At 43.4% G+C, this 12,970-nt stretch overlaps 1 protein-coding gene across 3 annotated transcripts in view; it reads right to left on the bottom strand.

The window, feature by feature from the left end:
- The window catches only part of CDK14 (cyclin dependent kinase 14), a 387,005-nt gene that overhangs the window by 199,298 nt on the left and 174,737 nt on the right, over positions 1-12,970 (bottom strand). The window lies entirely within an intron of this gene.

The following is a 12,970-nucleotide window of genomic DNA, read 5'->3' as shown; positions in this document are numbered from 1 at the left end:
TATATATATATTTTACACACACATACACACTGTGGCAGGTCGCTGCAAGGGTTAAGATTTAATTTGCCCAATTAAAAAAAAAAACTAACTAGTTAGCCCAATAAAAGACAGACTAACAAAACCAACTTTTGCTGCAATATTTACCATCAATCTAGAGATTTCCCCTGCAATACTTTTTTTCACCACTAAATGTCCTCTGATGGCCAGCATCATTCAAACCACTTTCTCGGAGGCCAGATTATCATTAATCCACCCTCAGCCTGTGAAAGGAAAATCAGCACAGTGAGCTCATCTCTCTGTCACGCTGCTTTCTCCTCTCAGCAGCATGCCTGTTGTCAGCACGAGAACTGATTGGCTCCTTGTACTGTTTCATCCCAATACACTCCAGCCCTGCTGTACCGAGAGGTGACATTCAGGTACTTACACGGCTTGCATTAAAAAAAAAAAAAAACACACATTTAAAGATGTATTAATGATGCATTATTTGTGTCTTTTATATCTCCCTGGAGTTCAGCTTTAAGTTAATAAAGATGCGTGATTCTGAAACAACTCATGAGGTGCAGAAGTACAGTTGTTAGAGAGGGACAGAGAATTGTCACCCTGTACCAGGAACAAGGATCTTGAAGGCGGGATCACCAGGATATTATTTTGATGAAAGATGCAGATTTTAATATATTGAAAATGACTTTTAAAATAACAATAACATGAAAGCTTATATGAGGTTTTATGGATTGCTTTACATATACAGAACTTTCACAGATTGGTGCTGAAATATGTAAAGTGGCATAGTGCCCCTTCAGGCGACAATACAATATCTCCATCTATATGAAATCATATGAAGCAGATATGTACTGGTCTGACATATATGACTACACGGCATCAGTACTGGCGCAAAATATTTCCAGCCCTTCAATTACTTTTTCTTATATCAGTTATATATTTACGTGTGAAAAATGTCTTCATTTGCGCTCTTGAATCTGAACATAATTGAAATTCAAGCTTGGGGGAAAAATGTGAAAATGGGATGAAATACAAAAGGTCTGGCCCAACAGGGAATTGGACTCATGACTAAGGCTTTCGGTGAGGGAGAAATTTCCTCCTCGGCACGCGGGATGAAAGCGCTGATATCTGGAGCCGAGAATGAAGAGCTTTCACCACTTCACAAAGCAAAATTAAAAAAGAGAAATCTGCAACATTCCACCGATGGCTGCGTGACACAGAGCAGGGGTGAGTGAATGTAAAGACAGGGCGGCTTCTCCGAAAAACAAACACTTCAGCTGAGAATTACATTTTCTTCAATTGTAATGATGGCAAAATGCCGTTAAAACTTCTATTAAAAATGAGATTTCTGAACAGAACAGTCTGTAAGTAGCAAACTAATGTTATGAAGGGTTAAAATTGGGTTTGGTTTCATGGCAAGGTCACTTACCTGATTGGTCGGGTCAAAAGATTAGGTGGGGCTTTAGTGGTGGTCTGAGGACGGGCTTTTCGTTTCATCAGTTGGAGATTTGGTGGTGGTCTGAGAAGGACGGGCTTTTCGTTTCATCAGTTGGAGATTTGGGACGAGGAGCGAACTTCCCTCCCACCCTCCCTGTTGTTGTCCTCAGTTTGATTGTATTTCTTTCTGGGTTAGCGGTTGGGGTCTTTGGAGACGGTAAAACAAATAGGTGCTAGAGGATAATGTTTGGGGACCTGTCTTAGGTATGGGTCCCCTATTCATGGTGTGTAAGATGGTGAACACAAAATTTAGATATTGGAGGTGGCTGTGGCTAATTCAACCGATAATTTTTACATATTAAAGTAGAACTAAAGCCAAAACTTTTTACGGTCACCAGGACAAAAAGGGAGGGTGAATCTTCCTAACGGAGACAAGGACAGCAATAAAACCCATCAGGAGTTCTAATCCCTCTCCATTATCCAAATGTAATCCAAGTTTTGGCTTCAGTTGCATTTTAATTCTTCATGGTCCATATAATTGGGGGCATGGCAAGGGGTGTATCCTTTCTTACACACTTTATACTAAAAGGTGTCCCTCTTTGTCATCTCAGAAAGTTGGAGAGTATGCATTCAGTGTATATGATCACTAGCAACACCTAAATCTAGTCACAGAGTTGCTGGGGGTGCCATACATGACTTAACTCACTTCTTTGCTGAAGTGAATAAATGAATGGAAAGTTATTTTATGTTTATGGGTTTCCTAGGGGAGCTCATTTTTATATTCAGGATTGGGACAAATCTAACAGAATGCTATGTACAAATGGATCACGTGAATATATACAAGGGTTCTGGATGAATCTGGAGTTCCTTAACCACAGGGTCACTTATAAAATGAAGGCCAGCCCTGAAAAAAAGGCCCATCTATACTTACCTTTCAGCTGCTCCCTGGCTGTATTTGAACCTTCTGGGTGGGTGGAATACCTGCTCTCCCTGCTACATGCAGTGCTTTCTTCCACCTTTCACCATGGGACATAGAAGCCAGAGGGAAGAACCACTGCATGCAGCAGAAGTAACATGCATTAGACGGACTGGGAATTGTGGAATACCTGTAGCGGCCAAGAAGCAATAAGGCAGCGGTGTTTTAGGACCCAGGTCACTGGACAGGTAGGTATAGATGGGCTTCTTTTACATGGCTGGCCTTCTTTTACAAGTGACCCTGTGGTGACAGGTTCAATATAACAAGAATGAGGCATATCTGACATCACAGTGAAAAAAGTCCTATAATAGATATTTAGAGGGAACAAAATGACAAATAAGAAGCCGACTTGATTTTCTCTTGGGATAAAAATATTTTGGAGCTAAGCCAGTCATTTAAATATTTACCCATTGACACGAGGGACTTGACCTGGTTATGTAAATCCTGCTTATCGGAGACACCTTTTTGAAAAATGAAGGCAAGCTTTTAATTTAAAAATTGTCATTAAAACAGGATTTGTCCCCTTCGCCACGGTAGCCCCGAGGCAAGGATTGTATCAAATCAAACTGGAAGCCTTTTGGCAGAACACGGTTCGCATTAAAAAATATTATAATTAAGCAGATAAGGTGGTGCAAAAGAAGTTCCACAACTCAAACAGACTGGAACTGACAAGGCAAAATAATTTATAGGGTTCAAACAAAGTGCGTTCTATTTTTTTTCAGGGAAAGCGGAAAACAAAATCTATCCGCTAGATACCCAGACGTTACGCAGCTTTTTCTATAATGAATGCCATTATTAAGCCAACGTATACAGTGTTCCATAGACCAAATGCTTATACAGCGTGAGGTGGAATAACAAAATAATCATGGACACAAAATTAGCGCGTTCCGAAAGTAGGTTTGCGATATTACCCTCCTAAATTAGCTATTGTGTTCGCGGTTCTGCATCTGTTGTTTTTGCAATAGTTAGATAGTCGTTAGATGCCATCTCCAGAAACAAAAGGTAATGAGCGGTGTTTTAAACAGAATGTAACATCTTCTAGTTTATCAGCTGAATACACAGGGAAGAGTCTTGATGGGCCTTTCAAGAGTTCGTGTACAAGTTGATTCAATATACAGATTAGTAGTGGTCGCAGTGTTGCAAAAGAACAAGCAAGCTTTCTGTGAAAGAACATTATGAAACCAAGGCAAAAATCTATCCTGGGTGTGCTGCCAATTACAATTCCGGCCCCAAAGAAGATCTTTGTATCAAATCATATAGAAATCCATTAGGTTATAGTATTTTTTGAGTCCAATCAAATCCTTATACCATTCTGAGCCCCGATAAAGGGGGGAGTTTTGCTGCCCCCGAAACACATTGGCTGTTTTTGTCCAATCAAATTAAAAGGAGAACTATGAGGTGAGTGATTTACACTCATCCTCATTGTTAGAGCCGACCTGTGACATTGAAACCGTCACTGGTCGGCTCTATTGATCGGGAAGTGAGCGAACCCATACCGACGCTCGCTCACTTCCCGATCATCTCCCTGCAGAGAGCGGTGACTGTCCCCAGGGATTTCCCCCCACCCTCTCCGATCCTCCAGCGCTGACTGGAGGAACAGACGAGGGAGGGGGCGGGAACAGCTGGCTCTGCCTCTAGATAGGCGGGATCCGTCCCTGCTGCGGCGCACTCACTATATAGCGAGCTGTAGGCAGGCCGGGTATCACCTGGTGCGGCACCAGGCGTCATCTGTGGGGACGTCACCACACACATTCATCTGATGGGATAAGGTTTGCTGCCGGGTCCCCTTCTTTTCAGAGGGGGTGACAGCAAAATGACTGTCATTTTGCTGTCACCCCCTCTGATGGCGTCACCGGTTTCAGGCCGCACCCCTCCTGTGATGCCACTGTCGGCGGGCTACCCCAACAGCCCATATCAATGGGGACTAACCTAATAGAGGAAGTGGTTCTTTTCTCATGGCTATACATTAAGGCAGGGGCTGTGAATCACCAAACTGCCTGAACAGAATTACAACAGTTTGATCAGGTTAAGCCATTCACTTATGTTTTTCAGCTATGTCTTTAGCTGCTTGGTTGGAGTTGAGCTACAATGCTTTTTTTTTTTTTACATGGAGGCACAGGAAACAGCGCATTTGCTGGTCCCAGAAAAAACATGCATGCCACATTACAACATAACATGTGCTGTAACATACACAGCCAGAATAAACGTGACTTAGGAGTATAATAACTCTCCCTAATTGGCTGCGGCTGTCACGGGTAAATGTGAAATGTATGGAGAGCCCCGAGGCCTCCATAAGCTGATCATTCCACATTCCCATCATGTTAAACAATGTAAATCTGCTTTTGAATTAAAACAAAAAGTGGGCTATTTGGCTCCTGAGGATGACCTCATGCAGCAGACAGGGCGCATTGTCTGTATATGGCAGGACGGCTGTGGCGGATCATTCTATGAGAGTCAGGGGAGAACACACGCATCAGTGGCTTTATACTGACTACGGTAACTCCGCTTTCACGGCAAACAGCAATTGAAATGTGCCTGTAATGCAAAATGCGTCCTGAAACCTGATTGTAAAGTGCCTGGTCAGACTTTCAATTAGGGCGTTTCATGTGCATGAGGCTGGAACTCTCCTAACCTCCAAGAGTTCACAAAAAGTTATCTAAAGTTCTACAGTGCCGTCATTTTATACTAAAAAACCCTATTAGCTTATGCTGGGGCTCCAGCCAGACACACTGATGAACTGTGGGAACTCTATCTGCCAAAATATTTCTACTTCTGTCCTAAAAACTTTTCAGATTCAGTTAGAGTTAGGGTTAAAGGGAGGGGTAGTGTTAGGGTTACAGGGAGGGGTAGTGTTAGGGTTACAGGGAGGAGTAATGTGAGGTTTACCTAGGGGGTTAAGTGTGGGTAATACAGAAAGGTTCAGCATTAGGGTTACAAAGTGAGTTGGTGTTTGAGTTACAGGGAAGATTAGTGTTAGGGTTACAGGGAGGGCTAGTGTTAAGGTTACAGGGAGGGGTAGTGTTAAGGTTACAGGGAGGGGTAGTGTTAAGGTTACAGGGAGGGGTAGTGTTAGTGTTATAGGGAAGAGTAGTTGAGGGTTGCAGGGATGGTTAGTTTTAGGGTAACAGGGAGGAGTAGCATTAGGGTTACAGGGAGGGTTGCATTAGGGTTACAGGAAGGGGCAGTATGAAGGTTACAGGGAGGGTTAGTGTTAGGGTTACAGGGAAGTGCAGTAATACAGGGAGGGTAGTGTCAGGGTTACAGAAGCATCATTGTTAGGCTTACCTAGGGGTTAAGTGTGGGTATTACAGGAAGGGTCAGCATTGGGGTTACAAAGTGAGTTGGTGTTAGGGTTACAAAGTGAGTTGGTGTTAGATTTAGGGCTCATTCACACACAACACAAGCAAAATTGTATATTGCGTATATACGCGCCTATATACAAGCGTCTATGCGCGTATATACAAGGGTATATGTGTATATGCGTGCACTATATGCAATCCCAGAATGCATCACTCGTAATAAAAATTGTATTATGATGTACGCGCGTATGTGTGCAGAAATACGCTGCCCGGACGCATCTCTGTTCCACTCTGTTTTTGAGCATATATACGCTACGCAAATATACGGGTCCATACGCGGCTATGTGTATGGAGCCATTTAGTTGCATATGGTACAATACGCGCGGCAGTGTGAATGAGGCGTTGCAGGGAATATAAGTGTTAGGAATACAGTTAGTGTTACAGAGACTGTTAGTGAAAAAAAGTGTTATTGTGAGGGGGAAAAGGAGGGTCAGTGTTATGGTTGCAAGAAGGATTACAAAGAGGGTTACTGTTAGGGTTAGTGTTAGAGAGAGTATATTAGTGTAAGGGTTACAGGGAGGACTGGTGTAAGGGTTATAGATAAAGTTAGTGTTAGAGTAACTGTTACAGGGAGGACTGTTGTGAAGGTTACAGGGAGAGTTATCCCCTCTCCCTGTAACAGTAACATGGTACTGTTAGGGATTCTGTTACAGAGAGGGTTAGTGTTGGGGGTTACAGGAAGGATTAGTGTTGGGGGTTACAGGAAGGATTAGTGCTGCGGTTACAGGAAGGATTAGTGTTAAGGTTAAAGGGAAGGTTAGTGTAGACTAGGGTATGCACCAGTAACTCTGCGGTAAATATTTTCAGCCCCAGTCTCCTGTCTCTGAATGTTCCGTGTCTGCTGCATATGTCCAGACTATAAAACAGTTACAATAAATCTGTGGCTTGTTTTGGACCTTGTTTTATAGAATCAGAAGACCCAGAAAAGGTACAACAATGAAGGATAAGTGCTCTCTAAAACAAACATTTGAAAGAATATTGTAAAATACACAAAGACGAGGTGGCGTGATGATTGACAACGGCGGCCAGCACAGCCAAGCAGATGGTGCCGTTACATGAGACGGCCTTTATAAGGTGGCTGATGAAAAGCAGATATGGAAGGAATGTTGGAATGATAGCTGTTAGTACAGTCTGCTTCTTTTGCGTTTCACAGAGATCCTTTATAAGAGATACAATGCCAGTACACATGGTCCGCTCCCATTCCCTGGACAGCGCAATGCTTAAGTCTAAACTCCAGGAAAACGGCGAGACACACAAATAAAAAATACATAGAACGGAACTTATCAAAACTGGAGAAGACAAAATCTGGTACATAGAGTAGCTCTGCCACAAAGCACAGCCCTGTCTGCAAGGGCAGAAGACCTGATTTTTCTCTGCTGCAGTTAAGAAACAGTTACAGGTCTTGCCCCTCCTCCAGCCTGTAATTGGACAATGTAAGGAGAAGCAGCATCATCTCTCCCGCTATCATAAGGTTAGCTGTTAGTACATGTGCACTGCAGCACAATTTGCTGGCTCTAAGTACTGATTCTCTGTCTCCAAGTTGGAACTCTGCTGGACATTTGATCTCAAGAGGCTGATGCCCAGTCATATCCAAATACTTATAGTATGGTTGGTGGTTGAGGAAGCCGATAATGGCTGTGGAGGAGACTTATGGCTGTGGAGGAGACTTATGGAGGCTAAAGAAGAGGTGGTTGATGGCTGAGGAGGATGTGGAGAAGGATGATGCCTGTGGAGAAGGATATTGCCTGTGGAGAGGACTGATGGAGGCTGTGAAGGAGACTGATGATGATCACTTGCCACTCCCTTCTAGATTGTACGGGCAGGGCCCTCCTTACCATCTTGCCTTGAATTGTATTGGGATGGTAATGTCTTCCTTATATTGTAAAGGGCTGAGCAAACTGTTCGTGCTATATACATCCTGTATTATAATAATTAGTGTGGAGGAGAGTTATGGAGGCTGTGGAAGAGGTGCTTGATGGCTGAGGAGGCTGTGGAGTAGACTGATGATGGCTGTGGAGGAGAATTATGGAGGCTGCGGAAGAGGTGGTGGATGGCAGAGGAGGAGACTGATGGCTGTGGAGAATTATGTAGGCTCCGGAAGAGGTGGTTGATGGCTGAGGAGGCTGTGGAGTAGACTGCAGAAAGCTTTCATCTTAATGTGTTTGTCACCCATCAGGTTCACTTTTACTACCAAAATCCATTGGACAGAAGTTAGTTTTACACGACTTCCTGCAGATTTTGCCTTGGCTGTATTCCTCTAATAAGGCTAATTGGAATAGCGGAGGAGCAAGATGACATTCAGTGGTGTTATACGATGTTCTCTTCAAGTTAAATTGAAAATCCAACAAAGACAGATTATAATAACACAGCCCTATCAATATTCATAATCCTGTCTAATTTATTACCTACTGTACTGCTTCTCGGCCTTTTGGCTAAGATCAAGTGTAGTATCTGTTCTTATCAGTTTTCAGGGAAGAAAGGCATCGATCCACCGGCACGGAGAGATGCTCAGTATTCCCTGATGTGATTGGTGGGTACTGGAGGGGCCTCCTTTCCTCCTGGGTTGATTCTGGTCCGGTTATGCCGGGCTTGTCCCCAGTTGTAGGCAGGAGGCTCTGAAGGTGCTAATGCCTCCTGAGAGAATGGGTGCGAAGCTTGGTCGAGGCTAGAGGGTTCGGGGGCGGCAGAAGCCTGTGGAGTTGTGCCCCCTGGGGGTGGCGTCCCAGGGGTGCTCAGGTAGTCACATGGGTGTGGGACCCCACTTGACTCACTTGATCACTTGGTCACACTCCACATTGCAATTTTCTGCACAACGCCTCTTGGACAGGCCTTATGGCTAGTCCGGGGCAATATTTTTGCACTCCGGCCCCTAAGGCCTGTCAGCGTGGTGCACTGGCACTTTAGATTTATTTATTGCACTCTATGCACGTTTGGCACTTTTTTATTTTTAAATTTGACCCACAGATTGCGGAAGGTGCAGGTTCCTTCGGGGCCTATTCCTGATGCTGGGAGGAGGTTCTGTGCCTCCTACGGGGTTCTCTGCCTCCTCCCACCCAGGAGGTGGGTTTCTCTTCGGGAGATCCCACCTGCCAAGTACTGAGGGGGACCTGTTTCGGCAGGTCCCCATAGGAAATGGGTCCACCGGCCTTCGGGTTGGTGGACCACCAGTCTCAACCCCTGTCAGGAGCCTTGCGCCCCGGGGGGTCGGGAAATGGGTCCCTTCTTCGGAAGGACCTTGCACCCTTGTGCACGTTTTTGTGTGCTGTGATTTCACGGTTCACTTTTTTTGTTCACAGGGGGAAGTTTGTTGAGATGCACGTCCACGGGCTTCAAAAAAAAAAAAAACTGGTCCCCTCCGGGACTGATTCCCCACCTGGCGTGCTTTATCATTTATTTAAAATGACATTGTCTTTGAAAAGACGTTATGAATTTTTGCTTTACCAATCACGATTACCTCAAGAATTAAACACATGGGTGATGGAAAAGACACAAAGCTCAAAATGGGACCTTCGCTTCATTTTTAAGGGTCTCTCTCTTTTTTTAATAGGAAGAGTAAATGCATCAAGCGTTCCCCTCCATCGGCACACAACACCATCCAAGAATGTGAAGGAATAAGACAGATTTTATAGCCCTGGGAAGTATTGTAAGCAGAGAAATGTCATAAATGGGAACACAGCTCTAGTTATGTAATAAATATTTATGACATCTGATCAATTTATAATGACAATAACCGTCACCAAATTAAATGTGCGTATGGGCTACGGAGACGGTGTAAAATTGAAAGCACGCAAGGAGCCAGAATGTTATCTCAATGGGACAATAAATTCCATGGAAGAAAAATTACGGGGTATTGAAATGTTCATTCCATTTAGAATAAGCCTTTATTTCAAAGGATAAGTGCGCCTTGGTGGTAAAAACAACAAAAGCTATATGGACATTGCATTTAACTCATTATAGAAGTAGTGTGTTGACTTTGAATACCCAATCATGCATGAGGATATTAAAAAAAATAGCTTGCAGATGATTGGATGATAGAAGTGAGCACAGATTCACCTCGTTACCTTTGCAATAGCAACATTCACTATTAGGGATGCACTGATACCGATACTAGTATCGGTAGCGATCCTGAGTATTTGGGCGAGTACTCGTATCAGGAAGCTGGGCAGCGTCATTACATGCTGCCCGGCTTCCTGATTGGCCGGGAAGCCGGCTCCATGCTCCCGTGCCACTTGCAACAGATGTGCATCCTTGGAAGGTGGACTGTGGCTTTGCCCTATGGTGGTTAGGCGAGGGGTGTATTGGGATGTTCTTTAAACAGTCAATGCCTACAAAACAGATTTTTTTTTTTTTATTAGCTATTAGATACCAGAACTCCAATGGAAAGATCTCTACAGTAGAGTTCCCAGGTCTGCATACCTGTGATGGCCATTGCTAGTAGTATCCACTCTTCCTGTTGGAATTCTAATTCAAATTTCATTGTGGAAAAGAAAAGTAGTAGGAAGGAAGTAGGAAGACCCCAAAATTTGGTTGAAACACCCACGCTCCAAGAGAATTAGGAAGAGATCCAGAAACCATGAAAAACATCTTACTGCTGTTGACCTCATGAGATAAAAGTAGCCAGCAGGTCTAGGAACAGGAAGAACTGCCTGTCAATAGGTTGTACCTCCATTAATATGGCAGACCCCTCACAGCCACACAGCGCTGAGGAACGGACGAGAACAAGGATCTGTGCAGAGGAGCAGCTGTAGAACAACTGCTGTATGTGGTATATCATTCACCATTGACTTATGCCATACTGTTTAAGCATACCATTGCCCAAATCTAGATTCACATTAAAGGATTAGTTGTCACAGCAGCAATCATATAGGGTAGCAGCAGCAGATATGGGAGAGTCCAAGCATTTAAAGTTTTTTTTTTGGGGGGGCATCTGTTATGATCAGCATTTATAGGCAAACACATGCTCTTGTTATATACTGTTACATTATATGTATATGTGTGTGTGTATGTGTGTGGCCTTGTGCTGCTTCTCCCTGTCCCCATCTGAGCTCTGCTGTACAGGGATTTCAAGAGGCTAATACCAGGCCAAATCCAGGATCTATCCATCCCAGTAAAACTGTATACATAACACTTCAGTGTGGGTACACTTTGAGTCTTCTCTAAAAACAAGAGAAGGTTTGCAGCAACCAGCAATTTAAGTATGTGCCCGCTCCCTTTTGTGTGACCGTGCCAGCTGCCCAAGTAGAGAGCTTATATGAAGTTTGTGTTCTAACCCTCTTCCTGTGAATATCTGCTTTGCCCAGAGAAAATTCTGCCTTCTTGTTTACCCTTTCACTGCCAAAACTAGCATGCCAGTTGCCTATTTCCTGCAGAAACTAAATTCCTATTAAAGGGTTAGTCCAGGCTAAACCAATATCTTAGATTTTGGCAGATCTTGTATCTGCCTGGAACTCCTCAGCATTTCAGTTTCCAGGTCTGAATGCCTGCTGCAGACAATACAGCAATACAGCAGGTAAAGCAGTCCTGCTTTAACTTTCTAAATTTTACATTTGGAGGATGCAACAGGAGGAGTGAGAACAAAGCCAGGATCTATGGCAAAGAGAGAGCTATGCGCTGGAGTACTCAAGAAATACAATACGATAACAGGCAAGTCAGATCCCAACTGTAACTGAAAGTTACAATTATAATCGAAGGCCCCAAATATTCACCTAAATCTTTGGCAATGCTACTTGCCAGGTCCCGAGTCTTCACTATTCTGGACTGCAGAGTAGGAGAGTACGTCTTCAGGTGTCCCTAACACTGAAGTGTCCATCAACATGCTCCTCACAGGCAATAAGGACACCAGCAGTGTCATGATGTCATCACAAGGGGCTGCAACAAGACCAGCCAGTGATGGTTTCTGGCTGCAACGGTGGATGCAGCCAGAACTCTCAGGTCACACGATGGCAGTATAAAACCATTTTAAAGGGTATTTTTTTTAAAGGTGAATGGGTAGAAGTGAGGTGGTTAAGAGAGATTGTGGGGGCAGGGGGGGTACAAATTTGCCTAAGGATGGTCCTTAGGGGGCGGGGGTCGAATTTGCCCAAAGATGGTCCTTAAATATTATTTTTGGGTGTATTGATCCTTCAACAACTTCTGCGCATTGAGGACTGTGCCAATCCCAGATGACACAATACACATACACAGCAATAAAAGCAATCTTGGCTAATAAAGAATGGGTAGGAGGTGGGAAAACTAAAATTTCCTAAAAAATAGGCCTTAAAGGAGGGTTTTATGGGGGTTGTACAAATATGTTCGAAGTTGGGCCTGAAATAATACTTTTGTGTGAACTGACCCTTCAACAACTTCTGCGCATTGAGGACTGTGCCAGATGACACAATAAACATACACAGCATTAAAATCAATCTTGGCAAATGAAAGACAATTATAACTTGATGACAACAGGGGTAAAAAAGGAAAAAAGAAATAAACTAAGACCAAAAACTTCATTTGCCATCATATGGCTGCCCAAGTGGGATTAATAAGGAAGAAAATGTTCGCTATTCAAGGTAATTTCCCTGATGTATCCATTCCCCCTCCTTCAATCCATCTGCTGTGTTCAAGAGTTTAATTATAATGCAAACGTCCCATGATTTTTACAGCTGAAAGCCAGAGTATTTTTGCACAAATACCATATGTTTCCCGAAGAAACTAGCAAGGAGATTAATTATGTGTTCCGAAGCTGCAACTTCTGCGAATTGCACAAAGTCGAAATCACAGACCTGTCTATGGAATGGCTTGAAGTTTTAATTATTAGCTGAAGTGAGAAGTCACAATAAAACAAGGTAACAATGATACCTAAATTACATGTATCGCACTTGTTAATATCAGCAGAGCATGCCGGGAAATGTTTTCACATGAGGAATTATCAAACCATCCAGATAAAAGGTTTATATTGTTGATGCAGCCTGCTGGGTTGCATAATAAATTCTCTCTCTCTCTCTGCATGAGCTGAAAAAGTGTACGAGGCTCAACGTAGACCATTGCCAGCCCACTTTTGCACAATCAGGGGCTTCTTAGGGGGCTTTAATGACCCCTTCTAAATAAGGGAATTATATATTGAACATTTTTATGATCTTTAATTACAGCTTATCTAAAGGCAGCCTTATAGTTTTCCTTTAAGGTAATTGTCTAAGAAAAAAAAAAGAAACATTCAGTACAT

Source organism: Nanorana parkeri, unplaced genomic scaffold (assembly GCF_000935625.1).
Source record: "Nanorana parkeri isolate BGI_ZX_2015 unplaced genomic scaffold, ASM93562v1 scaffold174, whole genome shotgun sequence".
Taxonomy (NCBI): Eukaryota; Metazoa; Chordata; class Amphibia; order Anura; family Dicroglossidae; genus Nanorana; species Nanorana parkeri.
The sequence above is the reverse complement of the archived record's forward strand: the minus strand, read 5'-3'. Positions and strand labels throughout refer to the sequence as shown.